The following is a 14,827-nucleotide window of genomic DNA, read 5'->3' on the forward strand; positions in this document are numbered from 1 at the left end:
ATCGCTAAATGTCATTAATATGTTTGAAAAAATCGTTTTTTAATTTACATGAACTACCTGTCCCACAATGCACCTTAATAGCCAGGTGGGATAAATAGTAGACATAGTAGTATGCTCACTTACCGTGAACAAGGCCTGTCTCTAGGCTGAAACGCGTTGGTCTGAGTTTGGAGCAATAAATCACCTTTTGAAACTTAACTGGAACTGTGTTGTGCCGCATCTTTCGTGTCAAAAAAAATATATATATACATATATATATAAAACAAGAACTTCCACATCCAAAATCCAGGACAAACAAACACGGAACCAGGAAGAAGATTTGCAAAAGGTTTTATTCCATCAGTATGCCGTGCACCGCCATTACTTGTTTCGGGCCCGGTGAGTCCTTGATCATATGACACTAGTTAGAAAAGCCCATACATTTAAAGTGCAGTAGTGCCTAACACGTGACCCATGGGCCAATGGACATAGTAAACAGACATTCAATCATTGTTTAAAATACTGTTAAAATATTAGTGGTTCACTTTGGGCAATTAAAAAAACGGGAAATAGTGCAAATACATACAATAGTGCACATTTGTAAATATATGTGCAAATTACGCCACGGCTGTGCCAATGATGCTGCAAAAACATGTCATAGTGCAAATTACAAATAAATGTGAAAAATGCGCCAAGGCTTGTGCAGAATCTGCAGTATTTACAGTACCGACATATGTCTGACCCATAATATATAGTTGTGGAGTTATTATGTCCACATACACCCCATTTTGATGAAATCATACTGATATTCCGAGCATATTGATTGTAGCTTATGGCACCTGCAAGCAATGTTACTGAAGGAAAGCAGTAGGAGTCTACTATTCCCATCTATTTTGCTAGTAGAAAAATTACATGCTAACCAGCTACTGGAACGGTTCTCATGTGCAGGGTTGTCTGTGATACAGTCACCTAATAGTGTCTATGTATCCCCATACACCCTCCTAGAAGTTTGGATGTCATTTCATACTCCTCTTAGTGAGGTACCCCAACCATGTACAAATGGGGGTGTGGAATAAAATGTATTATCAGCTGTGCCAGACAAGCCACTAGTTGGTCTCTTCCCTGTGTCAATACCCTATGAAACATAATAAGCAATGCAAATTAAATCTCAAATTCTTGTAGCAACTCATAATTGCCAGTTTGTTTAAATGCCTTTGCTCCAATATAACCGCTCACTTGGTTGGATTACTGGTATGCTATTGTGTGCATAGAATCGAATGCATATGGCCCATGTGGGCAAAATAGGGTACAAGGAGAAATATTATGTCCAATCTGCACTTAATGCGGTCACTAAAAATGTGTGTCAATATACCTAAAAAAAGAGAAGAGTGAAGTGCAAGTGGGTCAAAAAGACCAACCATCGTGTAACAAGTGTAAAATACAAAAATACCTAAAAAAACTTCTCACATACAGCCGACTCTCTAAGTACGGAGATCAGATCTTAATGACAAAAAGCTGGTATACAAAAATATGGACACATAAAGTAAGGACCCTGAGTTCTTAAAGGAAGTAATTCATAAGCAAGTATACAGATCCTCACTTGAGTTTAATCCATTTGGTGTCTTGGAGTCAAACTCGAGGAGGATATACTTTGCTTCAAGTTTTCTGAGCAGCACCTCGCGGTCCCCCCCCCCCGTGGCGCAGTTGTGGAACCATGTCCACTACAAAAAACAAAAAGATTTGAGACTACTCCCATGTGCCTCCTTGAAATGCCTAGCAACCGGATAGACCTCATCTCATGGTTGGTGATGGCCTGCATGTGCTGGAGTATACGTTTGTGAACCTGCAATTTGGTACTACCACAATATTGCAGGGCACATTTACACTCCAGCACACACACAGTTTCTTAGATATGGGCACAGGCACGTCACTAAATCGAGTAATGTATGACATTTTATTCCTGCCCAGCATAGCAGGCTTTGCAGGAAGCACATTTGATGAACCCTTTAGTAGTTTGAAACCAAGAACTATTGGTGCACACCTCCAGGCTACTCTTAACGAGCATGTCGCTCATGGAACGTGCTCTGCGAAATGTGATTTTCAGGGGTTTTAGGTACTGTGCCACCAATAACAGGATCCCCCTGCACAATCGGAGTAAAAAAAGTAATTGTTATGCAAGCAACTTTGAATCATATCTATCAGCATCTTAATATGATTCAACATATGAGCAGGTTTAGTCCGTTAGTAGTATTCCACTGCTCGGACTCCATCCAGATGGTGTATGCTGGTATACAGCGCAGCTACATCAAGAGTTAGTAAAAGAAATTCCTCTTGCCAGTTTACTGTTTGAATTTTCCTTAGGAAATCCCCCGTATCCTACAAGTATGAAGGTAAACTTTTGACATGCTCTTGGAGGAAAAAATCAATGTATCGTGAGGTATTCTCCAAGATACTGTTTTTGGCGGAGATGATAGGTCACCCAGGGGGTTTATCAGGATCCTTATGCACTTTCGTTAATAGATAAAAAAAAGTGAATAAAGGGGAAGTTAGTCTTCAAAAAGGTAAACTCATCACTGCTGAGCAACCCCGCACTTTTCCTGGAGAGCAGTTTGATGTTGAAATCGTTCCAGGCTGATTTCACAGTGGGCCAATCACAGCGTATATAGCATTGACGATGTATATATATATATATATATATATATATATATATATATATATATATATATATATATATATATATATATATATTGAAGTCCAAATTGCCCTTGAGCAGCGGGAGGGCACTCGACAGCGCTCTCTCACAGTGTAAGCCTCGCTGCAGCTCGCTTCTCTGTACCTTACATTCTCAGACAAAGCCGATGCATTTCGAGGCATTGCGCCTCTTCTTCTCAGGCAGACTGAAAAAACACTGAAGGGCTCACCATTGAATTTCCTTTATTAGTATTAACACACTTGGTAGTGGGCGTGGCATCATAAGCCCAATGGTGTTCTGGGACTTGCAGTTCTTATGGTGAGTGCAAATTTATAACCTTTCGTGGGTACAGTGCTTTAAAAGTCAAGTAAGTCCATTTATTTCCTTAGTAGGATAGGTTCCAGAAAAACGGGCTTCTTTTCGTGCATCAGAGCGCCGTGCCTCGTGGTTTGGAAGGGTTCCACTCCACAGCCTTTTCCTTGCAGAAAATGGTGCTCATCCCCACAGCAGGGGCCGCCGTGTGATTGATTGAAGTCCAAATTGCCCTTGAGCAGCGGGAGGGCACTCGACAGCGCTCTCTCACAGTGTAAGCCTCGCTGCAGCTCGCTTCTCTGTACCTTACATTCTCAGACAAAGCCGACGCGTTTCGAGGCATTGCGCCTCTTCTTCTCAGGCAGACTGAAAAAACACTGAAGGGCTCACCATTGAATTTCCTTTATTAGTATTAACACACTTGGTAGTGGGCGTGGCATCATAAGCCCGATGGTGTTCTGGGACTTGCAGTTCTTATGGTGAGTGCAAATTTATAACCTTTCGTGGGTACAGTGCTTTAAAAGTCAAGTAAGTCCATTTATTTCCTTAGTACGATAGGTTCCAGAAAAACGGGCTTCTTTTCGTGCATCAGAGCGCCGTGCCTCGTGGTTTGGAAGGGTTCCACTCCACAGCCTTTTCCTTGCAGAAAATTGTGCTCATCCCCACGGCAGGGGCCGCCGTGTGATTGATTGAAGTCCAAATTGCCCTTGAGCAGCGGGAGGGCACTCGACAGCGCTCTCTCACAGTGTAAGCCTCGCTGCAGCTCGCTTCTCTGTACCTTACATTCTCAGACAAAGCCGACGCGTTTTGAGGCATTGCGCCTCTTCTTCTCAGGCAGACTGAAAAAACACTGAAGGGCTCACCATTGAATTTCCTTTATTAGTATTAACACACTTGGTAGTGGGCGTGGCATCATAAGCCCAATGGTGTTCTGGGACTTGCAGTTCTTATGGTGAGTGCAAATTTATAACCTTTCGTGGGTACAGTGCTTTAAAAGTCAAGTAAGTCCATTTATTTCCTTAGTAGGATAGGTTCCAGAAAAACGGGCTTCTTTTCGTGCATCAGAGCGCCGTGCCTCGTGGTTTGGAAGGGTTCCACTCCACAGCCTTTTCCTTGCAGAAAATGTTGCTCATCCCCACGGCAGGGGCCGCCGTGTGATTGATTGAAGTCCAAATTGCTTTTGAGCAGCGGGAGGGCACTCGACAGCGCTCTCTCACAGTGTAAGCCTCGCTGCAGCTCGCTTCTCTGTACCTTACATTCTCAGACAAAGCCGACGCGTTTCGAGGCATTGCGCCTCTTCTTCTCAGGCAGACTGAAAAAACACTGAAGGGCTCACCATTGAATTTCCTTTATTAGTATTAACACACTTGGTAGTGGGCGTGGCATCATAAGCCCGATGGTGTTCTGGGACTTGCAGTTCTTATGGTGAGTGCAAATTTATAACCTTTCGTGGGTACAGTGCTTTAAAAGTCAAGTAAGTCCATGTATTTCCTTAGTAGGATAGGTTCCAGAAAAACGGGCTTCTTTTCGTGCATCAGAGCGCCGTGCCTCGTGGTTTGGAAGGGTTCCACTCCACAGCCTTTTCCTTGCAGAAAATGGTGCTCATCCCCACGGCAGGGGCCGCCGTGTGATTGATTGAAGTCCAAATTGCCCTTGAGCAGCGGGAGGGCACTCGACAGCGCTCTCTCACAGTGTAAGCCTCGCTGCAGCTCGCTTCTCTGTACCTTACATTCTCAGACAAAGCCGACGCGTTTCGAGGCATTGCGCCTCTTCTTCTCAGGCAGACTGAAAAAACACTGAAGGGCTCACCATTGAATTTCCTTTATTAGTATTAACACACTTGGTAGTGGGCGTGGCATCATAAGCCCGATGGTGTTCTGGGACTTGCAGTTCTTATGGTGAGTGCAAATTTATAACCTTTCGTGGGTACAGTGCTTTAAAAGTCAAGTAAGTCCATTTATTTCCTTAGTAGGATAGGTTCCAGAAAAACGGGCTTCTTTTCGTGCATCAGAGCGCCGTGCCTCGTGGTTTGGAAGGGTTCCACTCCACAGCCTTTTCCTTGCAGAAAATGTTGCTCATCCCCACGGCAGGGGCCGCCGTGTGATTGATTGAAGTCCAAATTGCTTTTGAGCAGCGGGAGGGCACTCGACAGCGCTCTCTCACAGTGTAAGCCTCGCTGCAGCTCGCTTCTCTGTACCTTACATTCTCAGACAAAGCCGACGCGTTTCGAGGCATTGCGCCTCTTCTTCTCAGGCAGACTGAAAAAACACTGAAGGGCTCACCATTGAATTTCCTTTATTAGTATTAACACACTTGGTAGTGGGCGTGGCATCATAAGCCCGATGGTGTTCTGGGACTTGCAGTTCTTATGGTGAGTGCAAATTTATAACCTTTCGTGGGTACAGTGCTTTAAAAGTCAAGTAAGTCCATTTATTTCCTTAGTAGGATAGGTTCCAGAAAAACGGGCTTCTTTTCGTGCATCAGAGCGCCGTGCCTCGTGGTTTGGAAGGGTTCCACTCCACAGCCTTTTCCTTGCAGAAAATGGTGCTCATCCCCACGGCAGGGGCCGCCGTGTGATTGATTGAAGTCCAAATTGCCCTTGAGCAGCGGGAGGGCACTCGACAGCGCTCTCTCACAGTGTAAGCCTCGCTGCAGCTCGCTTCTCTGTACCTTACATTCTCAGACAAAGCCGACGCGTTTCGAGGCATTGCGCCTCTTCTTCTCAGGCAGACTGAAAAAACACTGAAGGGCTCACCATTGAATTTCCTTTATTAGTATTAACACACTTGGTAGTGGCCGTGGCATCATAAGCCCGATGGTGTTCTGGGACTTGCAGTTCTTATGGTGAGTGCAAATTTAAAACCTTTCGTGGGTACAGTGCTTTAAAAGTCAAGTAAGTCCATTTATTTCCTTAGTAGGATAGGTTCCAGAAAAACGGGCTTCTTTTCTTGCATCAGAGCGCCGTGCCTCGTGGTTTGGAAGGGTTCCACTCCATATATATATATATATATATATATATTACCTACTGGCGGTCGCCAGTAGGTATATATAGTTAGGATTTTTTTGAATAGGAATTGGCTGAAATTTTCAGGAAAATGGCACATTTTGTTTCTGAGCGTCCCCTGAAAGTTCGGGGGGGTTTTGTCAAGCGGGGGCCGAGTAAAAAGGGGGGTCCCAAAACGTGTTTTTTAACATTGAGTTTTCGATAGGGCGGTTGGACTCACTTTTAGCTCGAACGGCTGAATGGATTTCCACAAAACTTGGCAAAATTGTAGGGACTGGTAGCCCGATGTGCCTTTGCTATGTCTCAAGATATATGCTCCAGTGGTTTTTATGAAAATTAACTTTGAAAAATATATATTGGGCTACATTGGGCTATATATATGTTAGAGCCCAAATGTAGCCAATGTAGCCCAATGTAGCCCAAAGATGGCCACCAGAGACAAAAAAAAACCAAATGTAGGCCAAATATCAGCCAGTGTGAAGAAAGAAAAATTAGGGCACATTTTGAGTGACTTCTCAAATCCTCTTATGTTTCATTCAAAAAAATTCTGATATGCAGTCTCCCAAGATGGCCACCAGAGACAAAAGAGCCCAAATGTATCCCAAATATCAGCCAGATGTAGCCCAACTATAGCCCAATGACAGAATGTCCCAGAGTGTTCTAAAGAACAACTAGAACGCTAACAGTCTTACTTATGACAAAAGTATGGCACACCTGAAGTCATCTTGATTGGAATAAAGTGGTAACACTTAATACATTTAATTTGAAAAGGAACAAAATGAGGGGTTTAATTTTGCCATAGAAATGTTATATATATTTGTCCGTGTGCCAATAAATATATAGCACTTTGAACGAATATTTGGGCCCCGGCTCTGGTGTGTTGCTGATTTATGAGCTTGAGACTACCAGGAGTGTGTGGATATTTGGGGAGTGGCGATCCCGCCGGGAAGCCCGATGCTGAGGGAGGCTGGAGCAAACGCCAAACAAGTGTTTGAAATATATATATATATATATATATATATATTTATATATATGTATTTACCTACTGGCGGTCGCCAGTAGGTATATATAGTTAGGATTTTTTTGAATAGGGATTTCTGCAAATTCTATTTTGAATAACTTTGGCGTTGATGGACGAAATTGGCTGAAATTTTCAGGAAAATGGCACAGTTTGTTTCTGAGCGTCCCCTTAGGGCGGCCCCCTGTTTGAATAAAACGCATTCAAATAGACCTGATGAGTGTAATGTGCACTGTGTGTGTCCATGAAGAAGGGGCGTGTCTGCCCTGAAACGCGTCGAACTTCTCTAAAAACCTTGGAGGGAGGCTGTGAGTGTGATTGGGGCTAATGAAGGCTGGATAGTCGATGTTTCCTGGTGAGCCCTCTCGAAGCGCTTGGCGCATTGCTTTCCTACATTTCTCCGGTCTGCCATGGCCGTGGGAGGGGCTCCGCTTCTTTAAACGCTTGAAGCTAACAACATGAAGGGGACTGGAGCGAAGATACCGATCTTTGCGTGTGCACCAGGAATCATCATGAAAATATTCATCATACCCCAGCCAACCCCCGACCTTCAACTTATGAGGTGCAATAATCAAGATGACTAATTTGAGACATTCGTGCACAACCTACTTAAGGAAGAATTAACACTCATCACCAGAGACTACAGCTTCCAGCATGCCTGGGAGCGCAGCATAATGAACCGCGCCCACTTAGGACGGCCCCCTGTTTGAATAAAACGCATTCAAATAGACCTGATGAGTGTAATCTGCACTGTGTTGTGTCCATGAAGAAGGGGCGTGTCTGCCCCGAAACGCGTCAGACTTCTCTAAAAACCTTGGAGGGAGGCTGTGAGTGTGATTGGGGCTAATGAAGGCTGGATAGTCGATGTTTCCTGGTGAGCCCTCTCGAAGCGCTTGGCGCATTGCTTTCCTATATATATAAATATATAAAATTCTTTTGAAAATTCTATGTCTAATAACTTTGGCGTTTGTGGACAGAATCGGCTGAAATTTTCAGGAAAATGGCACATTTTGTTTCTGATCAGCCCCTTAAAATTTGGGGGTGTTTCGTCAAGGGGTGGCCGAGAAAAAAGGGGGGTCCCAAAACACGTTTTTCCCATTCATTTTTCCATAGGGCGTTTGGCCTCACTTTTAGCTCGAACGGCTGAATGGATTTACACGAAACTTGGCAAAATTGTAGGGACTGTTAGCCCGATGTGCCTTTGCTGGGTCTCAATATATGTGCTCCAGTGGATTTTGAGAAATTACCGTTTTAAAAAACCGATATATCTGTGACAGCGTCCCGGGTAGCGCTCCGGTTCGCGAACATTTCGCGTAACGGAACTTTGCGAAGCGAAGCTGATTGGCTCTCCGGTGTCTGTCAACATTCTAAACAGTCCAGAATGGCCGCCATCTTGTCTCTCGGTAGGATCGAGAGACAAGAAGAGGAGAAAAACGAAGGGCGAATTTATTGAAAGGGGGCAAGGTAGACCCTTCTTGACCCCCTAGGAATGATCTAGGGGTTATTAAAGGGTCCCATGGGGCAAATAAAAAAAATTAGATTTTTTGCAGAAGAAGCGCTTTCTGGTTCGCGAACCGGGTAGCGAATCAGGAATTCGCCATTTTGTGTTTCGTTTTAATGAAATTACAAGATGGAGGAAAAACAATGTGAGAAATGGGTATAAGGGGGTACGGGAGACGTATCCTGACACCCTATGTTTTCTGAGGGTGGCTGAGGATGCTCATATTTATTTTATTTATTTTATTTTATTTTAGGCGATTTGTTAAGCGCTCAATTACCCGTGGGTGTCTAGGCGCTGAGTCATATATGTTGATACTTGTCTTCCAGCGGCTGCGCGTGAGCGTTTTTTTTTTTTTGCTGCGTGACGTCTGTTAACGTTTGATTCGAAGTAAATCAGGAAGTGTTGACAGCCATTTTGACACTGCGAGTATATATATTGTTAAAAATAATTGTTATCAATTAATCCGTATTGATGAACATTGTCTGCGCCATCTTGCTTTTTTTCCAATGCCACACTTTTGTCGTGCACAGCAGCCATTTTAGATGCCTTGACCAGACCCACTCTCTGCACGACGCCAATCGTGACGTCTGTTAACGTTCGATTCGAAGGAAATCAGGAAGTGTTGACCGCCATTTTGACACTGCGAGTAAATATATTGTTAAAAATAATTGTTATAAATTAATTCGTATTGATAAACATTGTCTGCGCCATCTTGCTTTTTTTCCAATGCCGCACTTTTGTCGTGCACGGCAGCCATTTTAGATGCCTTGACCAGACCCACTCTCTGAACGCCGCCGATCCTCAGCATGGCTCCCCACCCTCGCAAGCATCTCCCCCATGCACTGGTCATCCCCGCTCTCTGTCTTATGCATGGGCCATAAACCTCCCCCATCTGCGCTGCTCTTCCCTGAGAATCACACCCTGTGCCCGCCCGACACCACCCTTTCACCCTATTCACTACCGCACCCTCTGACACTCCTCTTCCTCTGTGTCCGATTGTCCAGGCCGGTCCCAGGCTATCACCTAGCCCTGCGGATGTAGTTTATGGCCCCAACTGTAAAGAATCACCCCTCTTCAAAGGAGTTACAGTAGATCAAGGCCCCCACCCCATGAGATCCGTCACACCACACGCGTTCCTACTATCTGATAACGATCCTGTATTGTGATTGGGGAGGGGATTCTCACTGTAAGGGTGTGTGGGACCGAGCCTGAAGCGGAAGATTCCAGGGATGCCATTTTGTACATCAAAGTCTTCACAATTATGTGTCACATTAAAAATATATAGCACTCCAACAAAGTAGTAGGATTATAACACTTTAATAACTTATAAATATATACATCGCAACAAAAACAGTAAACACCTTAAATTTTTTTTATTAAAACAGAAGCAACAATGGTCAGTAGCGGTCTGTTGTGCGAATAGTTCCAGAGCAGCACAACGTGCTGAGTTCTGGACGGCACCCAGGTGAAGAACCATCCCTTTTTTAAACCCCATGGTGAACAACTATAGTTTATTTTCTATTTCGTTCCCTTGCCATAACAAAATAAAAGTCTTGGGTTATTTATGGAAGGGAAGACTTTTTGTTTCTTCCAATTTTTTTTTAAAAACAAAGGTTTAAGGAAAGGCAACCCTTAATGTGCATGTTTTCCACAGAAATTTGCCTTTGAAAACTAGAGGCGATAAATAAGGCCGAAATCTGTATTTTGTTTTTGGATACACATGTTATTTGTGTCTGTGTATTCATTTTTATGCATGACTTTATATGGAATGGTTAAAATAACTTATGATGCAACTTAACAGGAAAGATCACAAACATTCCAATGAGTGCTATGTCCCAGGTTTTACATAAAGTAGTGTTTACCTAGAGTGGCGCTGTGTAGGACACTCTGAATGGAAATTAACCAGAACTATAACCATCTACCTCCAATAATATAACTTTAATGCCCAAATTACGCAAAGATTTAGCTAATCTGCTAAAGGGGGGAGTCGCCATTTCTTTTGATAATTTATTCACCCATCCGTAGCCTCTCTAATCTCCATTACAATGTGTTTGTTGCTGTCGCTAGTTGATGAAAAAACTAAAGTGACAACTTCCTCATCCTTAATTTGTCTTTCTTTGTTCCTTAAGATGTCATCTGTGTCAACCTCTTCCGAGAATGCTGATGCATTAGGGATTTCCTTGTGTTTCTTAATAGCATTGGTGTCTGCACACTTCTTTGTCAATTCTGTGAACGTGACAGCTGCTTCATAGACAGACGATATCTTTGTTAAGTCATTAGTGTTAAGTGTGTCTGAAACTACAGTGCCCTTCTGTTTTACTTTCCTCAGACACTACAGAGTTTTGTGTGTTGTTCTTCTGAGCGACAATTATTCCAGAGGTTTCAGGTTCACTTGTTTTGTCCTGCAGTGAGTTAACAGCTTCAGAGACTTCATGTTTATTTGCTATGTCCTGCTGTGCGTCAACTGCTTCAGAGACGTCAGCCTCATTTGTTATGTTTGACTATATCCTGAACCTGCCCGGCCGCGCCCAAAATGGCGCCGGTAAAAATGGGACTCGTAACTCCTTGTTGTGTACTGGTTGCCCAACCTTGATATCACGAGATACGTATGCACCGTATGCGCCCCTGGGTGCCGCACTGGTTTTGGTATCCTACAATGCTGCTCCGAAAAACGGCGTGGGGCGCCCCGGGGAGGGGTGGGGGGGGAGGCGACGTGAACGGGCCTCCCCAGGTGGAGGCTCGTCTGTTGTAGTGGGGCGCCCCTTTAGCGTTTCACTTGCCATTCAGCGGTTTTCTGCCCGCTTTTGCTGCACTGTGCCTTGTCAGTAGCGGTCTGTTGTGCGAATAGTCCCAAGGCAGCAGAACGCGCTGAGATCTGGACGGCACCCAGGTGATGTCCAGTAAGTTGTCGCACTGGTTTTGGTATCCTACAATGCTGCTCCAAAAAACGGCGTGGGGCGCCCCGGGGGGGGGGGGGAGGCTACGTGAACGGGCCTCCCCAGGTGGAGGCTCGTCTGCTGTAGTGGGGTGCCCCTTTAGCGTTTCAGTTGCCATTCTGCCCGCTTTTGGTACACTGTGCCTCATCCGCCATTCAGCTGTTTATCGCCCGCTCTTGCGGCTACAGCGTCTCGCTCACCATGTAGTTGAGTTGCGCCTACTCTTGCGGTGCAGCGATAGGCGGCTGCCACAGGACTCTTAAAATGGCGGCCAACTCTTCGGATTTGGGCCTGGTCCACTAAAATGGCCCTGGGACACCTTGGAACTCGGACGCTTGTCTGCTAGGGCTTGGGCACCATTCTCGAAAGCGTCCCCTCAGCCTTGAAGATTCTACAAAAGTCTTGGGGGCCCCCGACTCCCGCAGGATTCCGGTGGGGAGCGGCTGCCATGATTGCTTGCGGAATGGCCACGACAGAGCTACGAGATGGTGGTGCTCTAATGCTGACGCCAGCTTCAGTCTGAAACATCCAGAAACACTGTAGACTATCAATTTGATGAGTTCCGGTGGAGCCCCAACGTGACCCGGTAGGGAAGAACTTGCCCTCCCCTTTTTTGAGTGATGGTTCTTGTTGCCTGTCCCCTCTGTTGTCATCTAACGGAACCTTTTTTGATTGCCGAGTGAGAAAAAAAAAGGTGGGTCTTTCATCGTTTGGGAAAAAAAAATCTTTTAATCCAATGAAAAGTGTTATTTTTAGGTCATATGATCAAGCCTTCCATCATTAGGAAACCAAAAGTAAAATGAACAAATGAAAAGTTTTATAATCAAGTCACATGACCTGTTATGCGGCTTTGGGCTATAAAAAGCGTACAAAATCCGTTGGCCCATGAGGCGGCGTCAGTAGCGGACCGATGTGCGAATAGGCCGAAGGCAGCACAACGCGCCGAGATCCGGATGGCACCGAGTTGGTGTCCAGCAAGTTGCACTGGTGTGGCCATCCTACAATGCTGCGCCGAAAGACGGCATGGGGTGCCTGGGGGGAGGCAGCGCGAACGGCCCTCTTCCGCCTCCCCAGGTGGAGGCACCTCATCTGCAGTGCGGCGCCCCTTAGCGTTTCACACGCCGTCCAGCCGAGTTGCGCCCGCACTTGCTGCTACAGTAGGCCGAAGGCAGCACAACGCGTCGAGATCCGGATGGCACCGAGGTGGTGACCAGCAAGTTGCCAATCTGGTGTGGCCATCCTACAATGCTGCGCCGAAAGACGGCGTGTCCAGCTGAGTTTCTCCCACTCTTGCGGTACAGTGACTCGAAGGCGCTGAGATCCGGATGGCACTGAGGTGGTGTGTAGCAAGTTTACTGGTGTGGCCATCCTACAAAGCTTCACCGGAAGACGGTGTGTCCAGCTGAGTTGCGGTCACTCTTGCTGCTACAGTACGCCGAAGGCAGCACAACGCGCCGAGATCCGGATGGCACCGAGGTGGTGTCCAGCAAGTTGCCGCACTGGTGTGGCCATCCTACAATGTTGCGCCGAAAGACGGCGTGTCCAGCTGAGTTTCTCTCGCTCTTGCGGTACAGTGACTCAAACGCGCCGAGATCCGGATGGCACCGAGGTGGTGTCCAGCAAGTTGCCGCACTGGTGTGGCCATCCTACAATGCTGCGCCGAAAGACGGCGTGTCCAGCTGAGTTTCTCCCGCTCTTACGGTACAGTGACTCGAACGCGTCGAGATCCGGATGGCACCGAGGTGGTGTCCAGCAAGTTGCCGCACTGGTGTGGCCATCCTACAATGCTGCGCCGAAAGACAGCGTGGGGTGCCCGGGGGGGGGGGGAGAGGCGGCGTAAACTGACCTCTTCCGTCTCTCCAGGTGAAGGCCTCTCATCTGCAGTTTGATTTGGTGGATAATCCCGACCTGCCAGTACATCCACCATTGAAGTGGCAGTGACAGAATCAGAGGCAAGGGAAACGGTTCTTAATCTTTAGAAGAACTTTGGACAAATGAAAATGACATGTTTAACTTGCGGCAAATTAATTTCATGTGGAGAGAGGAGTGTTATTCTAATCAATAGAGCTTATGAACATCATCATAGTCGCTGGTTGGTGGAGACATTTTGACTATATCCTGGACCTGTCCGGCCTTGCCCAAAATGGCACCGGTATAAATGGGACTCGTAACTCCTTGTTGTGTACTGGTTGCCCAACCTTGATATCACAAGATAGGTATGTAGTTTTGAAGCACATGGCGGGCGGGGACGAGTACTGATTGAACATTTGGACATCCCTATTGATATTAAGTTCTGATGTGTTATTGATTACTGTACTATTGAAAGTTCGATTTAACGTCACCCATGGTACTTGCCCGCAAATGTATATCTAGATAATTTTATTGTAACTGGCCCTGTCGTACTTTAATTTTAAAATGTACGTCCACCGATTCCGCAAATGTTAGACACCTTAGTTCTTGCAACCTAATGGGTTGCCCGTTACGTTGTTCTACAGTGTAAATGTCCCCTCATCATATACGATTCCAGTTTGCTCCGTGGCCGGCCCACGTGGTTATAGGCCCGTATTTGTATACTGACATTTTCACAATAAAGGTTTTTAAAACAAAGCATGGTAGTAGTACTCCAAAAAACGGCGTGGGGCGCCCCGGGGGGGGGGGGAGGCTACGTGAACGGGCCTCCCCAGGTGGAGGCTCGTCTGCTGTAGTGGGGCGCCCCTTTAGCGTTTCAGTTGCCATTCTGCCCGCTTTTGTTACACTGTGCCTCATCCGCCATTCAGCTGTTTATCGCCCACTCTTGCGGCTACAGCGTCTCGCTCACCATGTAGTTGAGTTGCGCCTACTCTTGGACGGCACCCAGGTGATGTCCAGTAAGTTGTCGCACTGGTTTTGGTATCCTACAATGCTGCTCCAAAAAACGGCGTGGGGCGCCCCGGGGGGGGGGGGGGGGGCTACGTGAACGGGCCTCCCCAGGTGGAGGCTCGTCTGCTGTAGTGGGGCGCCCCTTTAGCGTTTCAGTTGCCATTCTCCCCGCTTTTGGTACACTGTGCCTCATCCGCCATTCAGCTGTTTATCGCCCGCTCTTGCGGCTACAGCGTCTCGCTCACCATGTAGTTTAGTTGCGCCTACTCTTGCAATGCAGCGATAGGCGGCTGCCACAGGACTCTTAAAATGGCGGCCAACTCTTCGGATTTGGGCCTGGTCCACTAAAATGGCCCTGGGACACCTTGGAACTCGGACGCTTGTCTGCTAGGGCTTGGGCACCATTCTCGAAAGCGTCCCCTCAGCCATGAAGATTCTACAAAAGTCTTGGGGACCCCCGACTCCCGCAGGATTCCGGTGGGGAGCGGCTGCCATGATTGCTTGCGGAATGGCCACGACAGAGCTA

The sequence above is a fragment of the Lissotriton vulgaris genome, chromosome 7 (genome assembly GCF_964263255.1).
Source record: "Lissotriton vulgaris chromosome 7, aLisVul1.2, whole genome shotgun sequence".
Lineage (NCBI taxonomy): Eukaryota > Metazoa > Chordata > Amphibia > Caudata > Salamandridae > Lissotriton > Lissotriton vulgaris.